At 35.9% G+C, this 13,725-nt stretch overlaps 1 protein-coding gene and 1 pseudogene across 1 annotated transcript in view; both read left to right on the top strand.

The window, feature by feature from the left end:
• The window catches only part of EYS (eyes shut homolog), a 430,665-nt gene that overhangs the window by 60,680 nt on the left and 356,260 nt on the right, over positions 1-13,725 (top strand). The window lies entirely within an intron of this gene.
• Positions 11,384-12,353, top strand: LOC141489693 (14-3-3 protein theta pseudogene; annotated as a pseudogene).

Here is a 13,725-nt window from a genome sequence, read left to right as displayed (position 1 = left end):
TGAATGACTAAGTTGAGTAAAATATATTGTCCCAATAAAAGTACTTATGGAAGTACTATCTATGCAATGTTAGAGATTTTGTAATATCAAGAAGGAAGCATGAGAGAACAGGGTGCCACTAGATCAAAAGATTTAATTAAAAAAACTGGGAAGCAGAAAGGAAGATTAAAAAGATTTTTTGATTGTAGGCAAATTACTTCTATTTCTATGTCTATGTTAATTGCAAAGACTCCACTGATATCAGGACAGAAATTAGTAAGGAATAATAGAAGCTGGAGCCAAAAGAGATCTCTAAAAGCAAGCTAATGAATCGGGAAGAGAGAAGGATTCTGGAAGAAGCTAGCCCAATTGAAACAGTAAGCACCATGAAGGAAAGTCAGGATGCATGTAGATTTTACCAGGAAATTCAAATCACCATGTTAATTCAGACCCTGATATAACCCAAGACAATGAACCCTGAGAAAAGCAGTTAAACACAGATTTCCAGTCCTGTTTCAGATCTAGGCCTCTACCCCATAAAGAAGGATTCAGCTTTCTATCACCAACATGAGTCATTGACCAACTGTTACAGCTGGGCCAGTATGCTCCAAATCCCTGGAAAGAATATTGTTCCAAGACTACTAGTTCTGGTTTTCCAAGCCAACCCTGTAGTCATTATCCAAAGATGTAATCTGGCAACTGTGAATGCAGGTGTTGAAGCCCTTGCCTTCTTAAAAAACATTGCTACTGAAGACCAAGAAAAGCGAATTATCACCACCAGTGTCCTTGGCATGGTCAAATGTTCATTTCAAAAGCAAATATGCTTTTAACAATGAAAACAACGTTAAAAAGATGCCATTGATCCCTAATGACCACAGGACCTTTTCATTTAACTTACTGCTGGAACTTCCTACATAGTATTGTCTCCCCTCCCCCCATTAGAATATAAGTTCCTTGTAGCAGGGGCATTATCTGAGTTTAACTCTTACCTCAGACACTAGCCACTTGACCCTGAGCACACTTAGACTTTTTCAGTCTCAACTTCCTCATCTGGAAGGTGGGGCTAATAAAAGTACCTACCCCCCAGAGACCTCATGATGACATAATATGATAACACATTTAAAGCACTATGAAGACTTTAAAATGTCACATAAATATTAGCTATTTTGGTTAACATTACAAGAATTTAACATAATGCTTTGTACATAGTAAATTTTTACTTTGTAACTTATTTTTCATCATTCATTCAGCTTAGCCATGAATAATAGGAAGAAATCCTGATAAATGAGTGAAGTATCAGAGATTATAAAGATATAAAACTCAATGTGTAGATCAGAAGGAAATCATTATCATGGTGATACACAAATGGAATGAGCATTGGCATTTCAGAAAATACATTGAACATGCTGATGCTTGGGAGATCTGACAGTAGTATTATATGCCAGTCATAGAGACATGGAATCAGAGAAAGGCTTATAGTCCCTAGTCAAGGCTAAATTGACATGAGCAAGACAAATGACAGAGGTTCTGAGGTTCCAAGAAAGTGTGAGAGCAGGAACTCAAGCAGAAGTCAACTACTAAAACTTAGGTAACATTTCTACAGGTAATAGTTCATCCCTCAGACTGTCCAACTGCAATCCCTCGTTCTCATTACCTGAGCAGAATATATAATTTTCCCTAAGTACTTTTATTGGGACAATATATTTTACTCACCTTAAGCATTCAAGTCATCATTGTTAATATGATGCAGTCCACATACCTACCAAGTGTTTCTCCTTAACCCTTTATATCATGGGCAATTTTAGTTTTGAAAATTGTTATGGGTATTAAGGATACAGTAAATACCATTAAAGTGTTATTATTGAGGATGAACAATTAAATATGTAACCCTCCCCCCCAAAAAAGAACAAATCATGGTTAATTTCTTGAAAAGAAATATCCACATTCCTTAACAAGACCTTCTAACCCCAAATTTTATTTCCTATTTTATCCTCAACATGAATTCTGTCTTCTAACCAAACTGAAATACTAGCTCTTCTCTAAACATAGTCCAGAATCTCTATTCTCTTTTTTACATACTCCCCTTCATTCTAGCTTTTCCATCTATACTCAAGCTATCATTTAACACTCCTTCAGAGTCTATGGCTACTCTACCTGTTGGTGCTTTCTTTTGTCTCCCAAAGCAATGGACTAGGCTCTCCCTTGCCCTTTCTAGACCTTTGCTCAGCTTTTGTCACATAGAACCACATCTCCTTTGAAATTAAATTTATCCAGATGTGTATTTTAGATTCTAGTAGCAGTTATATATTATTTGGAGCTTAAGTCACTCTGAATCCTTTATTATAGAATTCAGGATCTGACTCACAGTCTTCCTCTAAACATAACCCTTGCTCTTGGAAAAATTGATAGCCATGCTGTTATCTCCTGTAGCTCCCAGGTCAACTTCATTCTCAACTCCCTTGACCTATACCTTGATTATCATTCCAGAAGGATGGTCATGTCTTAATTCACAAGTATTCCATGATCAAAAACTTTTAAATTTCCCTTAGCACAACATGTTTCATTACTCCAATCTGAAGACCTCCAGTCCCTCTATTCTTACGTTCTTTAGGTCACCAACCCCTTTCTCTTGATTCCTGTTAATCCTTCTGCAAACCTGATACTGCAGCTAACCATTTCATCTTTCTTCTAATCTCTTATCCTGTTGTCTTATCATGACTCAAGCCTTGCCAATCTCCTGATATTCAGATTATTCCTACCACCTGCCTTCTCTATTCTTTCATGCTGTTGAATGATGCTAAAAGTCACCACCCTATTGACTAGAGGCACCAAAATATTGCATTACATAATCTCTCTGAGATCTTTCTGTTGCAGTATAATTTTTTGCTATTCCCTAATTAACTCTAGGTTTTCTCCTCCCTGAATTTTCATGATATTGCTCTCTTCCCTGTCTGACCTTGTCTTCTCAGTATCCTTGGATATATGAATCCCAGGACTTTGTCCTGAACTCTGTTGTCTCTTTCTTTTCCATGATCTTCTCTATTCCCATTCACTGAATTCTCATTTCTGTACAAAAATTCTTAGGTCTATCCTATGATGCCCTTCTCTAATTTCTCTCCTTTGCTCCATATCTGCCTCACCATCTATTTGCAGTATATATTGAATTGATATCATGTAGGCATTGCAAACATCGTGCCAAAACAGAACTCATTACCTATACACCCCTAAAAATCCAACCATATTCCAAATTTCCCTATTCCTATCAAGTTCACCATTATCCTTTCAGTAAATCTAAAAGTTTATTTCAAATTTTAAGAGTTTTCATAATTCCTACAAATTATTCTGTACTCACAAAGGATGACATGACTTAGTCATCCTCAATTCTTCCCTTTCCATAATGCCACATATTCAATCACTTATTAATTCTATATCAACATTTTTCCCATCTATCACCTTGTCTGTATTGATATGACCATTTTTTACATATTTTTCCTCCTGACAAGATTATTTCAATAGCTTTATAACTGGTTTCACTGACTCCAGTTTCTTTCCTTTGTCAGTTTATTCTCATAGTTATCAAATTGATATTTCTAAAACTTAAGTCTGTCCACAACACTCCCTTGCTCAAGAAGATTTATTGATTACCAGTTGCCCCTAGGACAAAATATAGACTCCTCTTTTTTGTCATTTAAAGCTCTTTACAACCTTGCTCCAGGTTTATTGAACATTCCTTCATTCTCTTTACATAGTCAGGAAAACAAAAATCAATCTGGGAGGGATAGATCTTCATGATTTCTGGCCAAAACAGAAACAATTACTATTTGCATTCATTCTGAGTAATCAGGGCCCAAATGATGACCCCCCCGCCCTGGATTTTAGCTGGGACCTATTGCTGATCATTCTATGAGAATCAAAGTGATTTGAGTATAAGGCATGGAGCTCAGAAAGAAAATCTAGCCCTTAAATATTTGCCTTATTTCTTGACCACCCATAATCACTGAATAGACATTGCCTCAGTCAAACTGAAACCACTACAAACAAGCTCATCTCCAGAAGCCCTGACCTATATCTTGCCACTGGACCCAGATGGCTCCAGAAGAGAAAGTGAGACTGATGACTTTGTACAGCCCTGTGTCACTTCAATTCATTTGCATGTCATGGCAGCACCTTCCTAATAATATTTTCTTCATCTTCAAGAATGAAAGAAAAACAAACAGCAACACTCCTTCACTGTGTTCCAAATAAATTGGTATATTTGTGAGAAGGTACCTACCATGTATCAGACACTGTCAGACACAGATTTTACAAATATGATCTCATTTGATCCTCACAACAACTCTGTCAGGGAGGGGCTGTTATTGTCCTCATTTTACAGTTATGGAAACTGAGGCAGATAGCTGCTAAGTGACTTGCTGGTATGTATCTGAGACTGGATTTTGCTCATGTCTTCCTAATTCTAGGTCTAATTCTCTATCACTGCTCCAGCTAGCTGCTTCATAAATAATATAGTCTGGTACCTATCTCTACCTGCATATGCTGAACAAAAGTCCTTCCTCAGTTCCTTTCCCTCACAAATTATATAGTGTTTACTTGGAATGTAGGCAATGTTTATTTATTTATTTACTTGTTTTTGGAAAAGCAGTATTCCATAGGGGTTAAATATCTGGTGTCAAAGAGAGTAAGACCTGGGTTCAAGTGTTGTCTTTCACACATACTAATTACATGACTTTAGGAAAGTCCTTAACCATTCAGACCTCTAAGCAACTCTCAAAATCTACCCTTCTCTCTATATTCTTCTATGTTTACATTGCTTCTTCTCAACAGAATGTAAGGGCATTCAAGGCAGAAGCTATTGCATTTTTACTTTGTGTTTCTCATGACAGTGTCTCATGGTCAGCATTTAATTATTGCTGACTGAATGATTAAATGACTTTGTTCATAGACATGCTTAGAATTCTTCTCTTACCTGCCTATCAATATTCTACCAGATCTTCATATAACCCAAACTTATCTTATTTTTAATGAAGTTCTCCTTTATTCCCTAAATAAAAATTAAATTAATCCATTTCTGAAAACTATAATACTTTACACATCTTATCATGCTCTGCTTTGTATTAAAATTATTTGTCTATATGTATTATTTCTACCACCACTCATAGATTATAAATATACTCAAGGGTATAGATTGCTTTATTCATCAGTTTTTGTTCCCACAGTATTCACCATAGTCATATAGTAGGCCCTCAATAAATTTTTGATGAATGAATGAATGAAGTTCTAAATCAATGTTTGAATGAGGTGATATACACTCAAAATCATAGAATCAACAGATTTATAAATGGAAAGTACCTAAGACAAAATCAGGTCCAGTTGTCTCAGTTTACAGAAGAGAAACCAATCCCCAAAGAAATTGTGATTTGAACTCTGTAATAAATGAGGTTGGATATAGGAAACAATAAACACCCTAGGGGAATATGTATTTTTGAAGCAAAGGAGGGACTTCTTTCCAAGGAAATTAATTAACAACGGGAAAAATTTAAGAACCACAATAAGCCAGACATCTAAAATATAGAAAGCCTATATATTCGTCTTTAGTGGCTAGTACCAGAAATGGAGATCAAGGGTCAAGGGAAAAAAAAAGAGTTGGTTGAGAGATTTTGAATCTTAATCTGATAAATTCTTCTATTTTTATTTAGTACTTTGCTTTAAGGAGAATTTAGTTGTTAATTTTGGTTATGAGGTCTATTCATATATTACATGTATTACAAAAGACCTTAAGGAAATTTAGAATTGCTAATTATGCCAAGTTTAACTTGATGATTCTAGACTGGCTTTGTCAAATTGGCAGATTTGTCATTTCTTTGCCTTTGTCAAAATGGCATTTATGTAGAATACCCTGAATACTACAAAAACCAGAACTGTGTAAAAGTTTACAGAACCTGAAAATGTGTCTTCCTTTCTCTTTGTCTTATATTGTGATGCACTGTTTCCATTCTCTTTCTCTTTGGGGAAATTCACAAAATCAATTTTCATTAGTGCAAACTGTTTTCTTATTGTGATACTTTGTTGGAGGGAAAATGGAATCAGTGGACCATTTGCCACTTGTGAAATTAAGAAAAGGGCAAGGAGTTCCTTTTTTACTTAACCTGCAAAATATGTGGGTGCACAGAGAAGCCAAAAGATACTCCTAAGCCTTTCAGCAGTTATCATGTCCTGCTGCTTTTATTGCAAATCAATTTTTAATATCTTTGCTGCTGTGAAAAAGGCATGACATTCTGTTACTTTAAATTCATTAGAGGATAAATGTTATGCACTATTCAGAAAGCTTTTACAACAGATAGTATGCAACCTTGAAAACTACATAGGTCAGTCATAGTCTATATCTTAGAAACACTGGAGAATCAAGGAAGCTCACCTGGGGATCTCTTCCCAAAAAGTGAGAACACTGCATGAGGAAATATGAAAAAGATAAATCTTTTTCTGACAAGGAGATTGTCCCATGTGATTGTATTACTTCTTGTGTTTTTCTTTATAAAAATCATTAATTTTATATTTCTGATACTTCATTGAAAACAAAGTTTGTTTAAGTGAATGTTAAGTCCAACAAGTAATATAAGAAGGCTAATTATGTTAAAAGATTAATTATGATGTTTTGTTTATTTTTAAGGGAAATACAATTGAAAGACTCTTTCTCTGAGGGCATTTTATATTATATATATGTATGTAAGATACATATTGGACATCTAACTATATATCAGATATATAACTATATCGCGTCCATATCTGTATTGATATATTAATATAATAAGTGACAATAATTAATACATATGCTTGTAGAAAAGTATTATTAGAGATATAATACATTATATCATTTATTTAAAAGGGCCATTTTTGAACCTTTGTTTTTAATTTACAAGTCAGGATTTATACACTAGTGAATGAACACCATCAAATCACTAAGAAAAGAGAAAATTCCTCATAAAATAAATATCAAATGGTGCCCAATTGTCTAAAAGAGTTGATGCCAATCTCTAGTAAACACACTTCTTTCTCCCTATAGAGATCAACTACAATGTGTGTTAGATTATAGCTGGAGTTTTAATACCATCCCATTATATTCCCATTATAATATATCCTGTTGCACAAATAAAGTTTAGTGAATACATTCTGAGTAAAATAGATAGCCTAGTAGCACAGTGACTAAAGCACTGGGCCTAGAGTCACAAATACTTAGGTTCAAATCAGACCTCAGACCCTTGTTAGCTGTGGGATCATAGACAAGTCACTTATCTCTATCACTTCAGTTTCCTGGGCTGTGCTAACAACACCCATATCACACAAGGTTGTTGTGAGGTGCAAAAATAATATCTAAAATAGAGATTTCCTAATTAATATTTTTCAGACCTTGAGAAATATGTATTCCTTCAATTCAGTAATATTTAAGCTCCTATTATGTGCTGTACATTAGAGATTACAAAGAAAAAAATTAAACAGTTTCAACTTCCAAGGATCTATTGGAAAAAGAATTCAGAATCCCAAAATAGTCTAACTCCTCTGTGACAGCATGGTGCAGTGGACAGGACCCTGGATTTGGAGTCAGAAGATGTGGGTTTGAATCTTGAATGTCATTTTCTAGCCTTTTAACTTCAGGCAAGTCACTTCAGACTAAATGATGTCCAAGTCCTGTTTCAGCTCTAGATTTTATATTTCAACCTAATTTCCCCTTAAGATATCACACCCTATGGGGTGGCTAGGTGGCGCAGTGGATAGAGCACTGACTCTGGAGTCAGGAATACCTGAGTTCAAATCTGGTCTCAGACATTTAATAATTACCTAACTGTGTGGCCTTGGGCAAACCACTTAACCCCAATGCCTTGCAAAAAAAAAAAAATCCTATTAAAAAAAGATATCACACGCTAATTTCCCTACTCACATAAGTGAAACCTCACAATCTCCATGAATTGACAAATGAAGTCTTCTCAAGAATAATTTCTTAGCAATAACACTTAGGAACATTTCCAGAATATGCCACTTTTGACTAAGCATGGTCTATTTTTTCCATTGATATTTTGTATTTTAAGTTTTAATTAATTTACTTTTACAGTAGTTTTAATTTGTTTAATTGGAGGAATAAAAATGTCTTTTATGCTTCAATAAATGTTTGCCAACTATGAGCAGGTCCTTCAAAAAAGAATGTTGTCTTCTTTAATTCATGCGATAGAATATTTGAAAATCATGTTCCATAAAAATTTAATTGAATGTCAGGGGAAAAAAATAGGTTTAGGATCTGAGGAAAACATAAAAATAAATAAGACAAGATCCTTTTCCCTCACAGATCTTGCAATCTAGCAGAGGAATCAAGAAATGTGTTCAAATAATTATAATACAAAGTGGATAAATATTAGAATTGCAGTATAATACAGATTAGTCCAATGAAGGTATGTTCAAAAAGCTCTAAGAGATCTGAGGAGGAAGAAATAACTTCTAAATAGAAAGACTGAGAAAAGCTTCATTTAGATTATAGCATTTGATTTGAGCCTTGAAATATGGGTAGGATTTCAACAGACTGAGGATAAGAGGGAGGTCATTACAAGTAGAGGAGATAACACAAGAAAATCATAGAGGCAGAAATGTCTGGGGTACATTTGAGCAAAAGTGAGCAATCAGGCTTGGTTGCAACTTAAATTATGTGAGAGGAAATAGATGAAGATAAGTCCACAACATTAGATTATAATTAGGTAGGAGGACTAAAATGAAAAACTAATGAATCTGGATTCATTACAGGAAATTGGAAGCCACTTGAAAGTTTTTGAGCAGAGAAATTACAGGCATAAATTTAGAACTGGAAGGGACGTTTGAAGTCATATCATTCAGTCCCTCATTTTACAAATGAAGAAACTGAGTCCCAGAATGTTTAAGATACTTGCCCAAAATAATACAGACTGTAAGTGAATAGCCAAAAATTTTGAACTCAGATTTTTATTCAGAGCTACCATACTTTGCACTGTATATGCTGTTTTCACAGTGATGTGATTTCAGTTGTACATTTGGAAGCTCAATGTAAGCTCTATGTGTAAAATTGATTGGAGGAATTAGGAACTGTAGACCTCTTTAGAAATTATCTTCATGATTCAAGAAGGAGTCAATCAAGGCCTAATATCATATGGGTTCAATGGAAATGCAAAGGAGGGCATGAAAGTAAGCAATATTATAGGAACAGAGATTTTAAAAACTAGGCAGTTGTCTGGAAGTGGGAAAATGAGAGAAGATAAGAATGACTTTGAAGTTACAAGACTAAGTGATAGAGGGAATGGTATCCTTGTCAGCAATTAGAATGCTATTAAAAGATGACTATGGAGATATTGAACTGATTGTACAACCACCTCGTTCATGTAGTCAAATCATATTAAATAAATGTTTTAAAATGCAATACAAAATGAAATAAGAGCCTGAACTAGCAATATGGAGCAATTGGGGTAATAACTGAAGTTTTAGAGTTGATGAGTACCAAGACAGAGGGTTTAAAGAGAAGGAAAATGAGGTGATGAGGCCAGGAAGAATTGAGTAGGAGGAGGAAAGAAAAGACTTAGGACAAAATCCTGAAAATTCTTTGAATTAAGAAAGTAAATAAAGAGATGTAAATAAAGGATGAAAAAAGGTCAGATGAGAATGAAGATGAAGAAGGGCATCATCCATCATCATCATCCAGTTTTTCTTATCTTCTATCAGGGAACACAGAAAGGAAAAGTTCTGGGGGGGGGGATTGATAGTTTGATGCTATTTTTTAATATTTATCTCTTTGAATTATTGAATAGGATGATAAATTAACTGCTTTTTGAGGTAATTTAATAAACATGTAGGGATGTAAGTTCAATATATTGGATCTGTTGGCTCACTGTAGTACAATTCCAATAGCAGATGAAATGACATGAGTGATGTGTACCCCATTCTGTTGCCATATGATTTTATTAAAAATAGATTTAGAACCAAAAAGGAATCTTAGAGGCTATTGAGTCTAAACTCTTCAACTTAAAGATCAGAAAACTGAGGCACAGAGTGACTTGCCAAAGATCATATAGCTAGTAAAGATATAAAGGGATATTCAAATCCAGATATTCCTCACCCAGATCTATATCACACTGTCTTTCTGTGACAAATAGCTCTCATCCTTTGACTCCTTTAGTAGTTCAGGTTTCTTTCCATTGTACTATATGGTATCCCTGGAAATAAAATAGTAAGGACCAAGGTAGGAAAAGGGATCTAAGATTGAAAATTAGAAGGACTGGAAAAAATTGAAAAGTTTTTAAAATTAGAGACAGGACTGGAAAAAATTCCCAAAAATGATGCTCTTGACAGTACAAGACCACTTTCCCTTTGAACTGATCCCTCTTTCCTTTGATGGTGAAAGCTTGCCTGATGTATTCCCAAGTCTTACATATTCTATCTCCTTTCTGAAATATCTTATATTTAACAATTTTGCGTTTATTTCTATTTAATATTATTTTGATAGATACACATATACTTTTCATTTCTCCTGATAGAATGTAAATTCATTGGAAATAGGGATCATTTCATTCTTTGTAGTTATATCCTCAACACTCAGAACATGTTTGTTCAGTGAATGAGTGATTTATTGTGGGACCCCACTTCTCCTCCAAGAACTTAGGATCTTCCTATGAGTTCCTGATCATTCATCGCTGTCACTACCTACCTTCCTCATAATCCCAAAGTAGTTAACTCAGTTCCATTTCCTAAGAAACTTCACAATCTAATGTCCCCTATCCAGGACTTTTCTTCACACATTCCCAAATACCTTATTCTCAATTGCAGGCCAAGTCTTGTCCCAAGGTCTGAAACCAGTATGACTCCTAGACAGAAGGATCTTGGACTTACAGCTCAAACCTTTAATCAGTCCCTGAATTTATGTCATACTAGTTATCAAATGGTATCAGGAGGGACTAGACCAGGATGGACTAATATTAAGTGACTCAACAGAATAACAAGGAGAAACAGGAGATCCAGAACGTTCCTCCCAATAAACTGTAGAAATTTGAAGGATATGGGATGAGTATCAAAAAAGCTAGACAGTAGGCTATAAGTGAGGGGAGTTGTAATGGTTAGAGGTTTGTTTTAAGGACATTGGTAGTAGACATAAGTCCAGAAAATGGATAGAATATCATGTTAGAAAGGCAGCAAAATATAGTGAAGGGACTACTGAATCTGAAACCACAGTATCTCAGCTCTGCCATTCACTACCTTACTCAACTTAACTTCTCTTGGCTTTATTTTCCTCAAGTGAAAAATAATGACATTGGACTACATAACTTTTATGGTCCTTCTCTAAATTATGATATTTGGCGTTAAGAGTTCTGGGCAAAAGTAGGGGTGATCGGAGGCAGTGAAGGTGAAGGCTTTCGAGGATTCTCCCGGATCTGGGTCGGTTCTCTCCCGCCCCGCCGCCGCCCGCCATGGAGAAGACCGAGATGATCCAGAGGGCCAAGCTGGCCAAGCTGGCCAAGCTGGCCGAGCTGGCCGAGCGCTATGACAGCGTGACCACCTGCATGAAGTCGGTGACCGAGCAGGGCGCCGAGCTCTCCAACGAGGAGCGCAACCTGCTCTCGGTGGCCTACAAGAACGTGGTCTGGGGCCGAAGGTCGGCCTGGAGGGTCATTTCGAGCACTGAGCAGAAAACTGACACTTCGGACAAGAAGATGCAGCTTGTCAAGGACTACCGGGAGAAGGTGGAGTGCGAGCTGAGGTCCATCTGCACCACCGTGCTGGAATTGTTGGATAAGTTTTTAATAGCCAATGCTACTAATCCGGAGAGCAAGGTCTTCTATCTGAAAATGAAGGGAGACTACTTCCCGTACCTTGCTGAAGTAGCCTGTGGAGATGACTGAAAACAAACAATAGATAATTCCCAAGGAGCTTATCAAGAAGCATTTGACATCAGCAAGAAAGAGGTGCAACCTACACATCCAATTCGCCTGAGGCTAGCTCTTAACTTTTCTGTATTTTACTATGAGATTCTTAATAACCCAGAGCTTGCCTGCACATTGGCTAAAACGGCTTTTGATGAGGCTATTGCAGAACTTGATACGTTGAATGAAGATTCCTACAAAGACAGTACCCTTATCATGCAGTTGCTTAGAGACAACCTAACATTATGGACATCAAACAGTGCAGGAGAAGAATGTGATGCTGCAGAAGGTGCAGAAAATTAAAATTCATACAGGGTGTCATCTTCCTTTCTCTCAAGAAACCTTTTTACACGTCTCCATTCCTTATAGCTCCACTTGGATTTCCTATAGCAAAGAACCCATTCATGTGTATGGAAATCAATCGTTTATAGTCTTTTCACACTGCAGCTTTGGGAAAACATTCCTTGATTTGTGTTTGTCCTGGCCTTCCTGGTGTGCGGTTACTGCTGTAGAAAAGTATTAATAGCTTCATTTCATATAAACATAAGTAACTTCCAAACACTTATGTAGAGGACTAAAGTGTATCTGGTATTCAAAAATCTGAACCAGTTCTGCAAGTGATGACTGTGTTTTGTATTACAGTGAAGATATGAAAATGTAGTTAAATACAACTCAAGTGTTTTACATAGCTTCCCCTGCCTACCCCCATAGTCTCATCTTGTTTTTCAGGGTTTTTCTTTCAGCAAACAACTTTCACATACTCTTAAATATTCCTTTTAAGGAGGAATCTGGAAGTATTTGGGTCAAATGGAAACCAATTTGGTATTATAGAGTTAGGGATCACAAGCTGAAATACTTTTCCTGTAAGATATGTCCTGTGACAGCACGAAATTTTCTTACCCTTCAGTTGCTGCTGTTTCATTTGACAATTTCTTCTCAATAAAAGTTCACTCACACTCCTGCCTTTGTAGTTCTGGTGTCCACTTTACTATGTAATAGAAGTAGCATGTAACTACCAGAATACAAATGTTGCTTTTTGGCAAATTAAAGTGCATGTCATTTCTTAATACACTAGAATGGGGAAAACCATTGGAAATACACAAGTCCAGGCCTAATTTTTTAGTACTTTTCCATGCAGATTTGTGCACATGTGAGAGGGTGTCACATTTGTCCAGTGATTGTTTATTAGAAAGTTTGGACCACTATTGTGTGTTGCTAATCATTGATTGTAGTCCCCAAAAAGCATTGTGAAAATGTTATGCCCTATGTAACAGCAAAGTAACAAAAAATAAAATTGCATTTTATAAACCAAAAAAAAAAAGAGTTCTGGGCAAATAAGTAGCAAATGTAATCATCATTAGGTAGTGGTGCAGGAACATATCCATAGAACCTAGTATTCAGGAGGCAATAAATCAGAAACCCAAAGAATTTGTCCCATGAACCACAGTTCCAGAAAGAAAGGAGTAATTTTCTGAGAACCAAAATAGAAAATCAGATTCAGAGGAATAAAACAAGACTTTAGTTATTGGAAGTGAATGAGATATGGTTTCAAGGAATAAAGAAAGAGCCTAATTATTATATCTTAAGTCCAAGGTCAAAGCAGGTTCATTCAGACAGTCAGCAAACACATACTAGATAATTAATATGCACTAGATAGTATACTAAGCATTACTGAGTGTGCAGAAAGTCAAAAATAGTTCCTGCCCAGGCCTGGAAGGATTTGCATGAACTGATGCTGAGCGAGATGAGCAGAACAAGAAAAACATTGTACACATCCTAACAGCAACATGGTGGTAATGATCAACCTTGATGGATTTGCTCATTC

The sequence above is a fragment of the Macrotis lagotis genome, chromosome 5 (assembly GCF_037893015.1).
Source record: "Macrotis lagotis isolate mMagLag1 chromosome 5, bilby.v1.9.chrom.fasta, whole genome shotgun sequence".
Taxonomy (NCBI): domain Eukaryota; kingdom Metazoa; phylum Chordata; class Mammalia; order Peramelemorphia; family Peramelidae; genus Macrotis; species Macrotis lagotis.
The sequence above is the reverse complement of the archived record's forward strand: the minus strand, read 5'-3'. Positions and strand labels throughout refer to the sequence as shown.